General features: G+C 30.5%; 1 protein-coding gene across 5 annotated transcripts in view; it reads right to left on the bottom strand.

The window, feature by feature from the left end:
- The window catches only part of NLG-4 (neuroligin 4), a 230,188-nt gene that overhangs the window by 170,903 nt on the left and 42,289 nt on the right, over positions 1-16,996 (bottom strand). The window lies entirely within an intron of this gene.

Here is a 16,996-nt window from a genome sequence, read left to right as displayed (position 1 = left end):
CTCTTTCGCGTTCCTGTGCAAAGTGTCCTCATATTTTTTTTTTTTCTTTCTGCGAGCGTACAAACGACCTCGACTCAGCTTTTAATTAAGTTAATTAGATTAATTAATAAATTCGAGCTAACACGATAGTGACGTTGCTTTACGTAAACGTCATATTTTTATGATACAATAATTCAACGATTCGTTTTATCGATTGACTATTCTTTGTGTTGCTATAATTAGTTGATCTAAACAAATCTAATAATATAAAGATGATGTAAAAATGAACGAATCATAAACGTTAATTAGAGTATATTTATGCATTATATATATACATATATATATATATATATATATATATATATATATATATGTGAGTAAAGAATAATTAAAATTCAATCGTTTATTCTTCTTTATAATTCTTTAAGTATGATATCTTATAAATCTTATTTTTTATTATATTAAACTTTCCAATATTTAGTCTGCGAACTATAGGTAGCTTATTTCTAAACTTTTGATTAGCACCATGTTTACGTACTACTATACATACTTACTCTATATATCACTTAAGCTTGTTTAACGACAAAGTCGCTTCCTTACCCCGAAAGTAGTAAGAAGCTCAACGAAGTAATAAAGTCCGTTTATTCATATTCTTATGTTTGCATTACGAAGATGGTCCTAACTATTGCGAGAACATTCAAATGTCTTCGTAAAATTTTACCTTGTATATGAAAGAAATCAAATATGTATCTACCTATCCATCTATATATATATATATATATATATATATAAAGAAAGCATATATAACGGATTTGAGTTTCGAAGGTACACTAAAAAAAATTTCTCCTTCAAAAGTTGCAACCTGAAAGAAGAAAGCACACTAGTAAACGTTGCCTTTAACAGAAATACGTGGAATTTTCCTCCAGGGACCCTTCTCTGCTGGACAACCTGGAATTTTCCATTTACTTTCCATTATTCGTTCAAATTCGTCTATAGACACATACACAAACAAACGAGCGTGCACTCATACACACATACACACAAAGACACACACACACACACACACACACACATACATGTATTACAGTTAACTGTTGGAATTTCCACTCTGACAAATCGAAACTGGACATTTAACCGCTTTTTGTCGATCTTCTCGTTGTGAGGTTTCAACGAGCTGATGTATGTACTGGTTTTCTCGTTAAGGTTTGCAAACGATCGAGTAGTTTTATTTGTTTCTACAAAGTACGAAAGTATGCTCTATATTCACATATCACTTTCTCGAAAGTACGTATTTCATTCTAACTTTTACTCTCTCCCACTCTTCTTCCCTCTCTCTCTCTCTCTTTCTCTCTCTCTCTCTTTCTCTCTCTCTCTCTCTCACTCTATTTCTCACTCTATTTCTCACTCTGTTTCTCACTCTATCTCTCTCTCTCTCTTTTTCTCGTATTTGTTAATAATGCATAAGAAAAATGTCCACCCTCTTATGTGGCATATCAAACGAATGGGTTATTCAACAATTTGAAGACTCATGATGCTCAACTCGCACGTAGTTCCGAGTTGAAATTCAGTAAAGACAAAACTTGAGCGGGAAAGTAGCTGAAGTAAGAGTTAACAACGTTCTAAAACGTACGAAGAGAGAAAACGCAAAAGTCAAACGTGAAGTGTACCATAGCGAGCTTTCAAGCATCGAGCCTATTGCAAAAGAATGGCATTTGTTTGCCTATCTACGAAGATGATGCAAAAGATCCAGATAATTCAAAATATTTATGATTAAAGCAATCTACGAAATCAACCATAATGTGAATCCCCATTATGTACATAGATATTGTTTCATAAATTACTGACATAACTTCGAGAATGAATTCAATACAAAGATATAAGTAACAAAAAGTAAAATGATTTAAGTAACAAAAAGTCTCTAGTTATGATAAAAGATATATTTTATTTTATCTATTCTTGTTAAGCCGTATTCTTTCTCTTTTAATTCATAAAACTAGATAATATCTACATTAACTCCGAAAGGAGGTCATAGAGGAATACATATACGTGTATAAGTACATACGGAATATTTTTATAGAATGTTTTTTATATTTCTGTGCGTAGAATTTGTTCTAGTAGTAACGTTCGCATATTGCTAAGAGAGTACCTATATGTTATACACATATATAATTATATTCCTCTTGACCTGAGGTATTTTTTACGATACGACATTTCCCGGCATTTCTTTCTCTCTCTCTCTCTTTCTCTCTTTCTCTCTCTTACTCACTTTGAACGACGCCATTTTGAAGTTTATTACTTTTACGCAGCGAGCGCTATCGATCCGATGACAGGTCGATGCCTGGTACGTACTAGAAACTGGATTCGAAGAGCACGTTTTAAATTTTTTAGCTTCAGGATAATACAACGAGTTAAAAGTACCTACTTAGATGATAGTATCGCTAAAGGGAATTACAAATATATAATGTTGTAGTTGGAAGTCGATCTATGTCGGGTTTGTTAAGCTGTTAAAATATCTTTCATATTTGTTAACTTGCCACAAACTTTTCTTGAAATAGATATTCTTGTCCGTCGTGTATCGTAGATCGAGCGTACAATAGAGAAGTTGACGTTTTCAAGGATTACCAAACGGAGTCTGTATGGTAGCCATATTGAAAAGAGAGAAAGAGAGAAAGAGAGAGAGAGAGAGAGAGAGAGAGAGAACTCGAGTGGACAACAATACTACCTCGATAGCGCAATCCTTCCACTTAGAGAGAGAGAGCCATGCTCGAGCAACAAACATCGAGTCGTGCTCCTTTCAATTTCATGCCTGGAAGAGGTCGGGAATTGAATGCCGAAGGGATTTACGAAAGTCGCGCATTTAGTTAGTTTTGACCTGTGCCATCGTTCGAGAGTTTATCGTGAGGGAGATATATCGGCTTGAAAAATATTTTGTGGAAACTCCTGGAGATTGAAGAGAGCCTTTCTATTGTAAAACGAACAACGTGTATATCACCCTCCGCTATGCATCCGCTTAGCTATCTCTATTGTATAAAGATTTACGACGTTCTAGAAAGTTTTCGTTAGTTTTTTTTACAAAGATTGAGAAATGCAATTTATTTATTTTCTTTTTCCTTTCTTTTTTTTCTTTTTTTTTTTTTTTTTTAACATATATAGTATGTGGAGGATAGGTAGAAAAATAAAAGTAACAAGAATAATAGGATTTGACGAATAGATATATGACGATGTTTATTCATTACTTTTCAAGATTACTTGAAGATTAAAAAAAAAAGAAAAATTGAATAAATCCATAGATATTATATAGATGATTTGAATACGTTTTGAGAACAATTATACGAATACATAAGTATATCTGTGAGTAGATTAAAAAAAAAAAAAAATAAAATAAACAGAAAAGCTTATTTCCACAAGTATTTTCATATAAAATTATTAGTTATTATTAAATATTTAATTCTTTCTTTCTTTCTTTTTGTTTTTTTTCTTTTTTTTTTTTTTTTTTTTGCCGACAATTCCTGATCAACATCGTCTAGGAAAATTCTCATATCCTATAGCTCTTATTATATTTATGTGATACATTATTTTATTTACGTCGTAGTTTAAAATGCGTTGGATAAGCTAGAGGAGAGTGAACGACAAGATTTGCATTCATTTTTATGCTACGACATAAAAGCGACGTGCCATCCATCGCAGCATCCTATCGCGTATATAACACTAGGAGTTGGTCGTGAAGTTAGAAGGTAAATGAGTCGAAGGAAGGGTGGAAATAAATTAGGAGACATTAGTTTGTCGTTGTATTTCCTGGCTGGGTGTACGCGAAGCGAACCGTTGCGTATGATACTGCGAAAGAAAAATTGCTCGGCGCCCTGGACGTAGCGTCTAATTAACTCACGAGCATCCCTCTTTCTTTTTTATTTTTTTTTCCTTTTTATTCTTTTTCTTTCTTTTCCTTTCTTTTTTTTTCTTTTTCCTTTCTTTTTCCCTTTTTTTCTTCTTCTTTCCTCTTTTTGTTGTTGCTTTTCGTTCCACGTTTTCTTTTTCAATCTTTTTTTATTTTTTTTTTTTTTTTCGTTTTTTCCAAGAAGCAAGAATTGTCACGAACCAACGGAGGGTGTCGTCCAACACGAACAAAGACCGCTGGGATGCTTTGTTTCGCACAAAAGCTAACGGCCTGTCAGACGATGCTGGAAAAATAATGGAAAAAACGTAATAAATCGCGTGATTTTTTAATTAATATCCGCTTCCGCGTGTGTACCGTTTCGTCATAGTTCTTCTTACCTACACCTACGATATACATGAACATGAATACTTTCAATGTTTGTACTTGTGTTTGAACGCTCGTATACTTTTTGTTATTTTTAAAGGAGACAAGAAATTCAATCAAATGGAACGGTAAGATGAGACACGAGTAGAAATGTTTATTAAAATGAATAATCTATAGATATCGTATTGCCAATTACACTGATATTGAAATAATGATATCAGAGAGAAAGTAATACATTGAAAAAAATACATGATAATTTATCAGAAAAAAAAGAGAAAAAGAAAAACGAAGCATGCCTTTTGAAAGAAAATACGACAAAGATATTTTCTAAGGCAGTACACATTTTAATGAAATATGAAATCGAGAATCAATGATACATCAATTAGACCTCTTAATTATTGTATTCCAAATCAATTACATTTTCTATTCGTGCGATATTGCAATCAAATTATTTTCCAACTACATTAGACAAATAATCGTGTTATTGTAAATGTATAACGTTCGTACTGTCCTTCAAATAATTTGTAAATTATTTACTTTTTTTTCACTTTATATTATTTTCATATTATTCCTTTTCTTTTTTTTTCTTTTTGTTGTTTTCGTTTTTTCTTGAAACCTATTTCTTTCCTTCCGTAGATTCCTTTGGAATGTTCATCTCGCAGGATCTTACTTCTGCTTAACAACAAAGATCGTACAGTCTTCTGCCGTCACTTTCACATCTTATCTTCGACGTCACAAATACGTTCTATCGTCATACACTATACACCTAGGAAAGGTCGACCATAATCGTAACCTGTCACTGCGTCCAAGTTACGAATCGTACAAACGTAAAAGAGAAAAGGAAAGAGAGAGAGAGAGAGAGAGAGAGAGAGAGAAAGAGAGATAGAGAAGTTTCCTTTTCGTTGGCCAGTATCTCTTCCCTCGGGAAAGCTTTTCCTTGGTGATACGACGTCCCTCTTGTCCAAAGTGCGTACGTGACTCTCCGTGTTGCCTCTTACGAAGACCCTCTTTTATTAGAAGAAAGAAGAATAGAGAGTAAAAGAGTGAGAGAGAAAGAGAGAGAGAGAGAAAGAGAGAAGGAGAGAATAAATCCAGGAAACTAGACACCACGATGACGCGCGAACGTGCCTATATCTTCGTCTAATGAGCCGGAAAGGGTAGGGATAATCTCTAGTGTCTCAACCTGTACTCTCATTCCTTGATAAACCCGAAGACAATGCAAAAATAGAAAAAACATGTACGTATCTACCTACACTAACTACCTACACGTTTATGCGATTTTTATGCTCGAAAGAGAAAACTGAAAATGTTTATATATTGTACTTCTTTTTTTTTTCTTTTTTTTTTCCTTTTTTTTCTTTCTTTTTTCCCATACTTTTAGAATATTACTTTCGTCTCTCTTGTTTTACCTTATCCGTAAAATTTTAATTATGCATCCTGTTTATTTCGTGTTCGTAAGTTTTTTTCCTTTTTGGAAATGGAACTATATAGAAACGTAACAAGTTCTTTTTCACAAGATGAAAATGTAAATATAATTAGTAATTTATTTTTTTATATATAATAATTTGAAGTAATCATTGATGAATGAGAACGATTAGAATGGATCTATCTACAAGTAAATGTAATTTTTTATTATATATATATATATATATTCATATATTAATATTTTAATATATTTAATATTGAAGTTTCTATCTTCGTCCTTTTTCCTTTTTTTTTTATGATTTTTTATAGGTAGATACTTATTGCTCGTATCGTATCGATTCAATCTTATTGGATCTATATTTAATGAGTCATCAGATTTACGGATATGGCTTCTAGAAAATACGATCCTTTAATGAAATCTAAAAGTGTGGTATTATGGCGAGAAATATCGGCAAAATTTTCACGTTATATGGTTAGAAGGATATACTTATATTAACATTCTAACGGTTAAAGTACGTTAATAACCTTTACGTGTGACCCCGATACGTTTAAAAGGAAAAATGTGGAACGCTATGTCGGCAGTGTCAAAGAGACTTCTTTTACCAAAGACCATCTTTAGTGATAATTTATGAAAAAGAATTGGTATTCTACAAATATGTAATTCGAACCATATTAAAAGATGAAAAGAATTTGAAACTACGTAATTATAAATAATAATTTTATAAATAATATCATTGATTGATCTTTGAAATCATAAAACAAATGAATATTGTAAAAATTTATAAATTTATAATTTTTAAGCATTTCAAAAAATTTGATTAAAAAGTTGTAAATGTATACGTATATTTAAGCAACTTCATATTCATTTATGCTTATATTAATCAATATGCTTCATATTCATTTCAAATATGTTCCATTATATTTTATATTCATTATATATATATATATATATATATATATATATATATATATATACACATATATTTATGTAGATATGGCGTTTCAATGATATTTTAATGTATAAAATATTTAAATGTATAAGTCGATGATAATAAGGAACTTTTTAAAATGTGACAAGAATATATTTTAACTAATATAAAAATAATACAGAAAGATATACAAATGTTAATGATCGTTCGACAATTATTCAATTGCCTGAACATTTTTTTTCTTTTGATCATTTCTCACTCTTCATTGAAAATTTTTATTTCGGTTTTGTTAAAATTGTTGCATCATCCAATTTTATTTTCTTTCTATACGATTATTTTCTTTTTTCATCCATTTACGCCAATATTCTCATTTATTATATATATAATAATTAATTAATATTTTTCTCGTAGAATTTATTAATATTTTTAAATATCATTGAAATATGAGAAAATAGGTATGCATGTTTGTGAATAATTCGAATTCAACTGTAGAATTCACAAAGAGAAGTTGGAACTATTGGTAACTATCTGGCCGGCAGATCGTCTATGACTATCGTCCGCAAATTCGAAGCCGATTTCCATTAACTGCGATGGGATCGAGCTGAGTTCTATACTTCTGAGAAAATTCATATATATATATATATATATATATATATATATATGTAGATATATAATTATTTGATTCGATAATGAACAATTTTAATAAGATAAAAAGATTCATCTTTTTTACGTATGATTATTTTATAAAAAAGATATAAAAATCTACATTTATTTAATACGAACGTATTTTTGGACGTAAGAACCTTCATCAAATAAATTTTACACGTTACTATATTTACTTTATCTCTCTTATCAGATATTATGAGAAACTTCTCAAATTTACGAATTAGTTTAGAAACTCATCCTTTAGATCCCGTCGATCTGAATTCATTAATGCTCGAAGATATATTCAAACATTGAATAATCCGTCATGCCTTGAATTTATCTCCTTCTCTCGTCTATCTAACATTTATAAACAAACATCGATTCAATGCAATATAGAGGAACGTTAGTTCGTACAGGTACCAGTAGTACCAGTCTCCTAAACTTATATGCGTGAATCTGTATATATATATATATATATATATATATATATATATATATATATATACGCAGGCACACATATTATGACAGAGGATATACGTAAACCCGCATAGAACATAGCATTTGAACGTGTTGAAGCAACGCATCCAATGTTGCTTCTCCCAACCATTATCTCGCTCGACCCGCGATTAGAACCGAGAATATCGAGATATCTAACGGCGCGCTATCAAATATTGTGCGGTCAAACATTCACGAACGGTTGCGTCCGTAGCAAGTTTGAGTTTGGATTTTGGTTGTGATAGCGTGCCAAACTATCCTCGACAAAGATCTTCCACAACTAGCTGGTTTAATTCTAGAGACATAGAGCTTCTCCTTCTAGTCTGTTTCAATGTATTCAATTTGTTATCAACACAAAATGGAACATTTCTTGAACTAGATTATTAGATATTTATGAAAAAAAAAGAAATTAATTCAAATATTATATTATAATTCCTCGATCAAGTATTTTTTTTTCTTTTTTTACTATAACGAACTTTAAATATCATAGAGACAAATTATAACTATTTGTTAATTACTAAAACAATTTTATCAACTTATCTATATATATAAAGATTTTTATCATTATTATAGAAAAGTTACAATATTTATTGAAGAAGATTTATTTTAGTTCATCATTAATTCATAAATATTTAACTCTAATAATTATATAGATTGCTTCTATTTATTCAAATAATTTTACGGTATAGAGTATCATTAAAACTAAGCGTTTAAATCATTTTTTTACATTATTTCTTATTAACGTAACTTTGGATAATAAGAATCATTAGATGATTAGTTGCTATTTTTTTTTCTTTTTCTTTTTTTTTTTTTTCATTAGAAAAATTTGTCTGTTAAGGTATCTCGGTGGAAGATCGATCAATGGGATAAGAACTCTCCGAATGATGCTTAGGAATAGCTTAAGGCAAGACTGAGGTAGATCAAAACAACAAAGTAACACCGTCATGATGTTCTTCTGTTTATTCGAAGATTCCGACAGAAATCCAACCTTCCTCGTCATGCCTTTTTCGTTGTTGTAATGTAGAACCTCAAAGAACGATGATTAATAACCTTACAATTCAACACTAAGCGTAGAGAGTGTAGACGAGGTCAAAGACCATAATACAAACTCATGATGGAACGTCGACGTTGAAAGGCGTATCGATCGAAGGGCAACAACCTAAAGAGGAATAATAAAATGTTAAGAGAATAAAAAAATGTGATTCATACAGTTTTTAAGATCGTTGCACGCCATGATATCTATGACATTATAATTTTTTCTTCATTAAGATATCCATCCGTTAATTATCTCATCTATGTCAAATTAAAATGAAAATTAATATGAATACCAGAAGAAATGAATAATCGTCCAATAAATCGACATATATATAATTCTTTCGTAAACGAACAAATTAACAACATTCAAACACGATTGTTGCCATATAGCGATCTTAAATTAAAAAAAAAAAAAAAAAAAAAGAAGAGAAAAGGAAAAAAAAACAATCTAAATTTATATATTTATAGTATTTATATATATATATATAAGTAGAAATAAATTAATATTCATTAAAATTTAAGCTTCCGTCACAATTATATTTATAAATTAATAAATATTATTTGGTATATAGATAAATACGTTCAGTATATACAAATAAATTTAATGTGACTCTTATGATTTCATAGTGTCTAGTGTTATATAAAACGATAAATTGTAATTTCATTCTCAGTATTCGCACACGTTAATCTTCATACGAGACAAAGAGGTCTTTCCATGATGCAAATTCACCTTCAGAGAAACATCAACGTCCGAAACCCTTTTCAGTATCCAAGCAAAGAGCTTTTACGTCGTTGCGTATTTCCGTTATCATACGCGGCGTACGTTCTTGAGGTAACCATGGTAAATCGTAGGAGCAAAAGAGAGAAGAGAGAGCAAGAGGGAGAGAGAGAGAGAGAGAGAAAGAGAGAGAAAAGAAAGAAAAAAGTATTGCACGACTAGGGCGACATTCGACGACGGTGTCGGCCCTTTTTATGATTATTTTAACCAAGTCGTGTAGCTTTTTGTTATTGTTGTCCTCTCAGCAAGTTATTTGTAAAGTAAATAATAAAGGAACTATCGTACGTGCGATAAGAACAACAAGAAGTGAATCTGTAGTAGAAGAGAAAACCTTTTGCATAAAACGTGAGCGGTTTGTTTTGCATATCTTTCCACTTTGTTGTCGTATGTACATACATTCACTCGTGTCTCGACTTCAGCGTGGAAGATTTGCAATGTCACTATATATCTTCTGTCTCTTTCTGTATTTCTCTCTCTCTCTCTCTCTCTCTCTCTCTCTATCTCTCTCTCTCTCCCCCTCTACTTCTCTATCTCTATCTTTTTTTTTCTTTTCACTACGCATTCATCCAGCTGTACCAACGCCACGTGAGAAAAATCGATATTCGCATCAACGTCTCTTTCGGTCTATTCGAAAGCGACGAGTAAAGAAAGCGACATGTAATATAGAAGGTGGATCATTTAAATGGAAAGATTTGAAAGAACATGTTTATTGTTTACGAACGAAGGTAACAAAATTATTCAAGAAAAATCAGATCATTTAATAATATATAAAATAATAATAGATTTGTTCGTATAAGAAGTTCTTTCTTTTCTTTTTCTTTTTTTTTTTTTTTCTTTTTTTTCTTCCCTGATAAGGTATTTTTTATATTATCGAAAAAAAAGTGGATTACGATAGACAAACTCGTTACTATGAAATAACTATTTCGTTGGTGATTAATACGACACTACAAATGAACGTGGTTGAATTTCTATGTGTGTTCCTTAAATCAGAAACAGAAACCGGAACGATGAATTCCCAACGGAAAGCGCCATCGCAAGTCTTCGAAAGTGAATCCAGGGAAACTACTCTCTCGGTACAAGGAGGGTCCTTAATTATGGCAGTATTATCCGTGGTAGAACGTAGACACTTATCCACTGTCTTCGTACTCGTACTCAAGCTCGCGAGAGCTTATTCATTCTCAAGGAAGCGGAGTAATCATTTCGCGCTACGTAGGTATAATATCTCAAGTTTAATTAGTCGGTCGAAAAGACAAGGAGATTGAAAAGCTGTCGTTTAAATTTAATATTAAATCTATTCAATATAACTTTGACAAAAGTTCAATTGTTCTTTTCTGATTAGACAAACTTTAAAGTAACGGAATCAACAATGATCTTCTATATCCTACGTTATATATTATATATTACATTTTTAAAATAATAATTTTTATGTATAAATGTAGTTATACTAACTTTTCCTTTCAGATTAATGTAAATCAACTATTTCGATAAATAGCAGCTTTCAAACGAAAATAATTTATTATTCAATAAGTAGTTAATATTGAACACGCGGATATACGAATCGAATCCTAAGTAATATTGTTGTTAAATATTACCGTCGCTCGATATAAAGCGATGGACCACTTTGCAAGGATTTACATATTAAACATTTAAATGGCTTATCTAATGTATGATATAAGCTTACTTCTTTTTAGCATCATTTTATTGATGTACATCTTGCACATTAATAAAGATTTACATAAATATTAGTATAGTATCCGTAAGAGCATGACATTTTTTAAATTTATGTTATGAATACTTGTTTCATTTGATTACATTATGAATTATGAACTTACGTAGATGTTATAATTATTAATAAAAATAAACGAAAAAATTATTAGAATGTACAAATTTTATTAACAATTAAATATCAAATGAGATGTTGCTTTATCTTTGGTGATTATAATATGATTTACAAATATTTACTGAATTTATAAATACCTTCTCATTAACCAGAATCAATTGCTGTATGTTCTTTTTTGTTTTTTTTATTTTTAGTCATAAATCATTACGATCGACTAGCTATTACATGTAAATTCGTCCAATTGACTGTTAACGTTTGCCAAAAATGTTCGGAACATGAAGGGTTAATTCGGAGTTGCGACAGCGACTCGTTAAATACGTGCCTGACCAATAATCGACCTGACTACTACTGCATATATATGCATATGTGCATGTATTATACATAATGTGTGTGCGTGTAGCCGATATAGTCTTTAATTACAAACAGAGCCATTTTAGTACCACCACTGTCATATTTTTATCAATTCGATTGTTCTTTCAATTAACATTATTACATGTCGACTAATTTGTGAATGGTATATATAAATGTAACATAAACATTAATTTTATGATAATTATATTATTTTCTATATTTTTTAAATAATTATTTTTTATTTAAAACATTTATATTTTTATTTAAACTTAAATTTATATTTTTTATATTTATTACAGAATATTTAAATATATATATGTATATGTACTGACGTTTTTTATTGATAGATTAATATTAACAAATTTCTTCTTGCTGTAATGTCCAGTGATGGTAATTATCATCGTCGACTTTGATCTCGTAAATGTAACATTAAAAGGGTTCTTGTCGTTTTACTCAATTAAAAAGCTAATTATGAAAACGACTGTGGATAAAAGTAAAATTGATCGCGTCAAATCGTAATTATTTTCATGTCATGTCCTGGCTTCACAAAAATGAGTTGTATGTAACTTCGATAACTACGTATCGAACGTCACTAGCGATTATCATAGGACGCTTCGTGAATAATTTTCTAGGCGTCTGGTATCGAGCGTTCTCCTTCGAACCTTCGAAGCATCAAGTTGCCCGAGCATGGCACAGAAAGTTTCTGACGTGCCAGCCAATCGTAGCAGTGATTTATCAATTTCGAACCAGCGTATTCTGAAGTAACCGAATTTTCGAAGGTTTCCTTATAAGAGATCACCTTCCCGTTATACGTTTTACAATTTACGTCGTGTGAAAATTTTACTCCCTTATATTTTTCATACTTGAAATTTTATACAATATGGTATATCTAATTTTATCATCTTCATATTATATTTACAAATTTAAAATATTTATTTATATTACATAAATGACTTTATGTAATATTATTTCAATTATAAATATTAATTCAATATAAGTGACATGTATTTTAACACATTTTCTTTTTCGAAATTCATAATAGTACTAATCGTTAAATTGTGTTTCCCGGTAAGGGTATAATTTCGACGTGAAAAATATGATAGGGAATTTATCTATTTTTTATCGAAAAAAAAAAAAAAGAAACAGGAAGAAGTGTGAAAAGTAATCGTGCACATATCGATTTATAGAAGATCGGTCGACGGTCAATGGCTCACAAACAATACATACGTGTATTTCATCTACCTTTCAAATAACGACGCTCGATCGATTCTAATGTCATTATTCTCCTCGACTTGTTTCTCGATTTACATGGCGCAGAAGTGGGGGGGAGAAGAGGAGGAGGAGGAGGAGGAGGAGGAGGAGAGTACGTGAGGGCGCGGGTTGGGGCAGGGGGATAGAGACAAAAAAGAGAAGAAAAATATGGAAAAACAAGCAAGTGTCACGAAATGACACGCGTATATCTACGTGTATTATACGTTCCATTATGCAAACGAACGAATCAGTGACAGGGACGATAACGTTTGGGTGAAATCGATCGAAACGTCCATCGCGATAACTAAAAGCAACCACGGAGAGCAAATTACCGCGTGCATTATTTGAATCATCGGGAATGGAACGATAAAACGTGGCCGAACACGGGAAAACTCGTAACAAACATATATTCTACGTATACCACGAGGGTAGACCAAACTGACCAACCTTTAGCAAGGCCTTTTCCTCTGACACGTTGGCGTTGATGGTGAAACCACGTCTACCGCGTGACAAACGAAACGCTATCAGCGCGATGTCTCGTTCACGATAGAACCTCGTTTTTCCTAGTACTCGTCCACGTAATTACTCGTGTACTGATTAAACTAAACGTAACATGTTCTTCGAAACAAACGAACAAATCGACACCGTTTGAATGTGGTGACCAAAACGATTTGAAACCGTTTAGAAAGAGTTAATTATATGAAAATACGCTGCAATACGTATAAATATAATTTATTTGAATTTATTTATTCGATAAAAAAAGAAAAAAGAAAAAATAGTATATCAGTATATCTGATAATTAAATAACAAAATTATGGATGTATGTATGTATTAGGAGGACCGGAAAGTAATGTCGCTTTCTTAAATTAAATTCAAACGAATAAATCTTTATCAAGTTTTTATTTTTAATCACAATCAAATATAGACATGTGCAGAAACGACATTACTTTTCGGTCCCACTAATATATGTATATATACGTGTAATTAGATATATAGTAATAAAAATAATTAATATTAATATTATAACTATTACTTAAGTAATTCAAATGGCTAGCTTTAAATTTCTTATTCAATAATTATTGAAATTATTATTACTTATCATGAAAGAATAACAGTGAATTAACTCAATTCAATAAAATTTGATAAAAATCAGATTTTATAAAAATTATATGATATATATATATATATATATATATATATATGTTATAACGTGAAAAAAGAAAAAACATATTTAACATAAGTACTTAAGTCAATGAGGGATTTCAATAAAAATAATTATACAAACGATATCAATAAATCCAGTGTTAAAAATAACGATAATATAATAATGAAAGTAATTGTAGTCTTTATATATACACTTATATAATTGATGGTATATGGGCCTTTGGGGTTTTGATTTGTTTCTCTCTCTCTCTCTCTCTCTCTCTCTCTCTCTCTCTCTCTCTCTCTCTCCCTCTCCCTCTAATTTGTTCATGAACATGTATAGTAGTATAGTTATACGTATACGTGTCTCGAGACGAATGTAATGCGTACATAAACTTAAACACAAAGGGACACGAAGCCAGGATATAGCACCGTTATCGATTAGACATCCGATAAAACGAACACGCAGGCACACGTAGTCTAGGACGCACGTGCGTGCGCGTTAGCCTTTGTTCGTGTACCTACTGCGCACGACAGATTCATAGATTTCCGTGATAGAATTTACGTTTAAAGGAGAAAGTTTTTGTTATTCTTTTTTTTCTTTTTTTGTTATTTTCTTTTTTGTTTTTTTTCTTTTTTTTTTGACAAATACATTTAACGACTATATTTATGATTAATTCTAATATCTATCGTAAAGGAATTTAATAGGAATGAAATACGAATATAATTATGGATTAACAAATTTTTCAAGAACGTCCATAATGAAAATGTTAAAAAACGAAATTTTGAATCTTTCGAAACGGCGATAACATATCTCTACTCATATGTAACATGATGGACATATATAACCGTGATTGAAAGCTAAATCACGTCAGCTATAAAAAAATACGAGTTGTGATCGATCACACAACTTTTTTCTCGAATATCTTTTTATTTTTTCCACTACGAACTGTCGCGTCGTTTCGCGTGTTACGTGGTCACCAAAATAACGCTCGCTTATTGGATGATCGGACAAGCTTCGATCCGTATAACAACGATAACCCGGTTCGATGGTTTCCGACGTATGACGATTCATTGGGTGATTAAAAGACGAATGACCCGTCAACGTCGCAAACTCGACTACGTAAAAATATTGAAATAACGTGATAGTTTTTGAATTTCATCAACTCTTATATATATATATATATATATATATATATATATATATATATATATATATAAGATATACTATATATATATATATATATATATATATATAGTATATATGTATATGTATATGTATACATATAAAGGTCCTGTTGCATTCTGTGCAATCGACGATGCAGGGATATTTTGGATTTTTGCAATTTTTTTTTATTTTTTCTTTTTTTTATTTTTTATCCAACCAATTTTGAAAATTGCATCAACTTTCAAGTTCCATTTACCATTTTTGGTTCGATTCAGTTTTAATAGGAGAAATATTTAACATTTAGAAACATTTTATCTATCTATGAATGTTTCCATATATTTCGTACGTAAAGAATTAATGAAAAAGGATTAATGCAAAATGAACAATTTTTCAAATATTAAAAATATCTTGCGGCTTTAAAGGACGAAATCATTCAGTCGAATTAAAAATTGAAAAACTGTTTCTTCCTCTTTACTGAAGTTGAATTCTGTTGGTAGCTATTGATTCTCTACGTTGCTCTGTTCACGGCGTGCACTTAATCTTGCATCTTTCTCTCTCTCTCTCTCTCTCTCTTTCTCTGTCTTTCTATCTTTCTGTTCTATTTATATTGACGGAAGTTGCGCAATACCGATCGTATTTCTATGTAACTTCTCTTCTTTCCTAATTGCGAAACTTACTATACTCATATATATATGAGTATATATGTATATATATATATATATATATATATATATAGATTTTTTTGGATTTCATATTATTTAATTTTACTTTTATTACAATCAAGTTATTACAATATTCGTGATATATTTTTCAGATTGTTGATAAATAAAAAATTAAAATCAAATCGTGTTAAATATTACATTAAATTAATCATATATTTATACGACGTAATATTTCTTAGTTCATTTATTATTGTCTTAAAAGTTGCTTAAAACTCAAACAAATCATTCAATGGAACATTTTTATTAATCGATAAATAAATGAATTTGAAAAAAAAAATGGTTTTGAAAGATCTCGCGAAACGGAGTAACTATTTTACATCTACCAAGGCTTTATAACGAAAGAGAGTTGAGACGAAAACTTGAGATGCTCTATGGGAAACCAAAATAATGTCTTCTATGGCACATAGACATATATGTATACATGTATGCTCACATACAGACGGATCACATATCTTACTACCATTGCAGCTCTTTCACAAAATTTACGACGTGTAAATGGAATGTGCGCTTAGGGAATTTCGCGATCTGAATCGAGTAACCTTCCTTTAAGGTTTTTCGGTTTACGACGCTAGTTAGATATATATCGCGGCTCTGAAAATAGATTGCCTTACGAAGGTAGTGATTTCTACGGAAAAAGAAATCCTTCGAAGAAGGAAGAACGATTTCTTATCGTTAGTTTAGTAACGATACCTTCTACGAGATACTTACGAAGAATTAAATATTATTCAATTTATGTCAATACAATCTCTTATCGTCGTTTAATCATATCTTAAGTTTAATTTTGAATGCATATACGTTTTTCATATATGTAGGTGTTCAAAATGTATTCAAATAGGGTATTACAAAGATAACATTTGTATGTTCTTCATGAAGATTTACAATTAAATTAATAATATATAATATTAAGTTGTAATTTTGGGATATTTTTATTGTATAATTTATTTTTTTTTTCCGAAAAAATAAATACTCCAATAACT

This window comes from Vespa mandarinia, chromosome 10 (assembly GCF_050613455.1).
Source record: "Vespa mandarinia isolate Hongniang chromosome 10, ASM5061345v1, whole genome shotgun sequence".
Taxonomy (NCBI): domain Eukaryota; kingdom Metazoa; phylum Arthropoda; class Insecta; order Hymenoptera; family Vespidae; genus Vespa; species Vespa mandarinia.
This window is presented reverse-complemented; position numbering and strand designations above follow the sequence as displayed.